The sequence below is a fragment of the Hyla sarda genome, chromosome 6 (genome assembly GCF_029499605.1).
Source record: "Hyla sarda isolate aHylSar1 chromosome 6, aHylSar1.hap1, whole genome shotgun sequence".
In the NCBI taxonomy this organism is placed as follows: Eukaryota; Metazoa; Chordata; class Amphibia; order Anura; family Hylidae; genus Hyla; species Hyla sarda.
Window position 1 is genome coordinate 166,134,393 of NC_079194.1, and position 4,589 is coordinate 166,138,981.

The window sequence follows — 4,589 nt, forward strand, 5'->3', positions numbered from 1 at the left end:
CTGGCCTGGCGAGGGTTCAGTCATTGGGCAGACTGGAGATAGGAGAGATTCTTGTGATCAGTGTATATGATAACTGGAAATTTTGATCCCTCCAGCAGGTGCCTCCATTCCTCAAGCGCCAATTTAATGGCCAGTAGTTCTCGATCCCCGATAAAATAGTTTCTCTCCGCCGGGGAGAAGGTCCTAGAAAAAAAAACACAAGTCACAGCATGCCCGGAAGAATTTTTTTGTAGAAGGACAGCTCCAGCTCCCACTGAGGAGGCATCTACCTCCAATAGGAAGGGTTTAGATGGGTCAGGTCTGGAGAGCACGGGAGCGGAAGAAAACAATAGCCACAATAGTGGAAAAGTGTGGAATAAACTGTCTGTAATAATTGGCGAACCCCAAAAAACGTTGGATAGCACGGAGTCCGGAGGGGCGTGGCCAATCTAAGACGGCAGAGAGTTTATCTGGGTCCATTTGTAGTCCCTGGCCAGAGACCAAGTATCCTAGGAAAGGAAGAGATTGACATTCAAAGAGACATTTCTCCATTTTGGCATAAAGTTGATTGTCCCGAAGTCTCTGAAGAACCATGCGGACATGCTGGCGGTGTTCTTCTAAGTTGGCAAAAAAAATCAGAATATCGTCCAGATAAACCACAACACAGGAATATAGGAGATCACGAAAAATTTCATTAACAAAGTCTTGGAAGACGGCAGGGGCGTTGCATAGGCCAAAGGGCATGACCAGATACTCAAAGTGTCCATCTCTGGTGTTAAATGCGGTCTTCCATTCGTCCCCCTCCCTGATGCGGATGAGATTATAAGCACCTCTTAAGTCCAGTTTGGTAAAGATGTGGGCACCTTGTAAGCGATCAAAGAGTTCCGAGATAAGAGGTAAGGGGTAGCGTTTTTTTACCGTGATTTTATTAAGTCCGCGGTAATCAATACAAGGGCGTAGGGAGCCATCTTTTTTGGACACAAAAAAAAAATCCAGCTCCGGCAGGAGTGGAGGACTTGCGGATAAACCCCTTTTTTAAATTCTCCTGGATGTACTCCGACATGGCAAGAGTCTCTGGAGCAGACAGAGGATAGATTCTGCCCCGGGGTGGAGTAGTACCCGGGAGGAGGTCAATAGGACAGTCATAAGGCCTGTGAGGAGGCAAAGTCTCAGCTTGCTTTTTGCAAAAAACGTCAGAATAGTCCATATAAGCCTTAGGAAGACCGGATACAGGGGAAACCACAGGGTCACGGCAAGGAGTACTGGGAACCGGTTTAAGACAGTCCTTGTGACAAGAAGTACCCCAGTTCTTGATTTCTCCTGTGGACCAATCAAGGGTTGGGGAATGGCGTTGAAGCCACGGTAATCCAAGAAGAATTTCAGAAGTGCAGTTGGAGAGGACCAAAAATTCAATTTTTTCGTGATGAGGTCCGATGCACATTAGGAGAGGTTCCGTGCGGTAATGCACGGTACAGTCCAATCTTTCATTGTTAACAGAATTGATGTAGAGGGGTCTGGTGAGACTGGTCACCGGGATGTTGAACCTGTTGATGGAATCCAAGAAGGCCATAGTAGAGAAGGAGAAGGTAGAGGAAGATATCCGCACAGGCACAGTAAGGCGTGGGGAAGCAGAGTTGACATCAAGAACTGTCTCATCTTTGTGCGGAGTCAGCATACGTCTTTCCAGGCGGGGAGGACGGATAGGACAATCTTTCAAGAAGTGTTCGGTACCGGCACAGTACAGGCATAGGTTCTCCATGCGACGTCGTGTCCTCTCTTGAGGTGTCAAGCGAGACCGGTCAACTTGCATAGCCTCCACGGCGGGAGGCACAGGAACGGATTGCAGAGGACCAGAGGAGAGAGGAGCCGGGGAGAGAAACCGCCTCGTGCAAACAAAGTCCATATCCTGGCGGAGCTCCTGACGCCTTTCGGAAAAACGCATGTCAATGCCGGTGGCAAGATGAATAAGTTCATGCAGGTTAGCAGGAATTTCTCGTGCGGCCAGCACATCTTTAATGTTGCTGGATAGGCCTTTTTTAAAGGTCGCGCAGAGGGCCTCATTATTCCAGGATAATTCGGAGGCAAGAGTACGGAATTGGATGGCGTACTCGCCAACAGAAGAATTACCCTGGACCAGGTTCAGCAGGGCAGTCTCAGCAGAAGAGGCTCGGGCAGGTTCCTCAAAGACACTTCGGATCTCCGTGAAGAAGGAGTGTACAGAGGCAGTGACAGGGTCATTGCGGTCCCAGAGCGGTGTGGCCCATGACAGAGCTTTCCCAGACAGAAGGCTGACTACGAAAGCCACCTTAGACCTTTCAGTAGGAAACTGGTCCGACATCATCTCCAAGTGCAGGGAACATTGCGAAAGAAAGCCACGGCAAAACTTAGAGTCCCCATCAAATTTATCCGGCAAGGATAATCGTAAGCCGGAAGCGGCCACTCGCTGCGGAGGAGGTGCAGGAGCTGGCGGAGGAGATTGTTGCTGGAGCTGTGGTAATAGCTGCTGTAGCATCACGGTCAGTTGAGACAGCTGGTGGCCTTGTTGCGCTATCTTTTGCCACTGCTGGGCGACCACCGTGGTGAGGTCGGCGACAACTGGCAGTGGGACTTCAGCGGGATCCATGGCCGGATCTACTGTCACGGTTCGGCTGGCTGGAGGTGGATCCTCTGTGCCAGAGAGGGATTGGCGTGGACCGTGTTGGTGGACCGGTTCTAAGTTGCTACTGGTATTCACCAGAGCCCGCCGCAAAGCGGGATGGTCTTGCAGCGGCGGTAGCAACCAGGTCGTATCCACCAGCAACGGCTCAACCTCTCTGACTGCTGAAGATAGGCGCGGTACAAGGGAGTAGACAAGAGCAAGGTCGGACGTAGCAGAAGGTCAGGGCAGGCAGCAAGGATCGTAGTCAGGGGCAACGGCAGGAGGTCTGGAACACAGGCTAGGAACACACTAGGAAACGCTTTCACTGGCACAATGGCAACAAGATCCGGCGAGGGAGTGCAGGGGAAGTGAGGTATAAGTAGGGAGTGCACAGGTGAACACACTGATTAAGCCTGCTGCGCCAATCAATGGCGCAGTGGCCCTTTAAATTGCAGAGACCCGGCGCGCGCGCGCCCTAAGGAGCGGGGCCGCGCGCGCCGGGACAAGACAGACGGGGAACGAGTCAGGTATGGGAGCCGGGATGCGCATCGCGAGCGGGCGCCTCCCGCATCGCGAATCGCATCCCGACTGAGAGAGATATTGCAGCGCAGCCGGTCAGCAGGTCTGACCGGGGCGCTGCGAATGCGAGGATGCTGCGAGCGCTCCGGGGAGGAGCGGGGACCCGGAGCGCTCGGCGTAACAGTAGGTAGTGGGGCCAGGTGGTATTAACCACTGGGGCAAGATGTTGTTAACCCCTAGTGTTCGTGACGTCAGCATGTGGTTATTTGGTGTAGGGCACCGCCGACAACCAGCCCATAACGGCATATATAGTAAATGAGAGTCCAAAGCAGGTTTTGATGCAACTGAAACTTTACTGAAGAATGCAATATAACAGTCTTTACAGACTACAGCCCTTTATATATCAGGGGGCTGGAATAAAGCCCATTGGTAGCTGGTTGCCTGTGGTTACCTGTGTCTCTGGAACTCTGGGCATCATGTGATCACATATCACATGACAGATCACATGACCTTAGGAAGGTCCTATATAATGTAAACATCCTAATAACCTTTATATATATAGCTTAAATCAACTGTACAATAGATATAATAGATGCACAAACTTAATATACAAGACAATACCATATAATGACTTAGGGGGGACCCTGCAGGAGAGCCCTGTGGAATTGAGGGACTCTACCTGAGGGAACTTTAGGACTATATAGAACCATGTTCTGTACCGGGACACCACAAACCCCCTTACTTAATATAAGTCACCCTTGACGTCTGTCCCCTTAGGGAGAGGAGCGAAATGGCCACTGGGCCGTATGCAGTCCTGAAGCATTACATGCAACGTCCAATTCCAAGCTGATGAAACTAATATGAAAACCAATGAACTGGTGATGAGAGTCTCTGTATATAATGTCCATACATGCTCTGCAAATCTGATGAACAGAATACCACTGTTTATTTTTGCTGTTGGACATGACATTATACCACTGTTTCTGTTCTGTTAGACACTCTTTGCGAATTGGGTTGCCCGAGTCTTTCTGCCCAATGCCTTAGCTACTAGGGTCTATCGGCATTACACACTTACCCCTAGAACACTTTACTCTAGACAACATTTGACATTCTGTTACCTTACTTTTGTACTTGCAATTGGTTACCTACTGGAATACCTTCTGGCCAGTAAAGTACCCTGGACACGCAAAGACAAGAAGAAATGACATTAGTTATCTGATATTTTAGCAGTGGTATGAACTGATATAAGACTGCTTCAGTCCCTAATGTATATTTGACTGAAGTTTTTGACTGATGTACATGACTTGTGATTTGGACTTATGTGTACTGAATATATGTGTGTACACTATTTAGGTCAGTCTAGATATCTGTCTGGCAGTTTTTCTTGTGTCGACCTTTAGGACTGACGCAACACCACCTCTTGAGACTCAGGAACATTCTCTGCTTTGGTAGC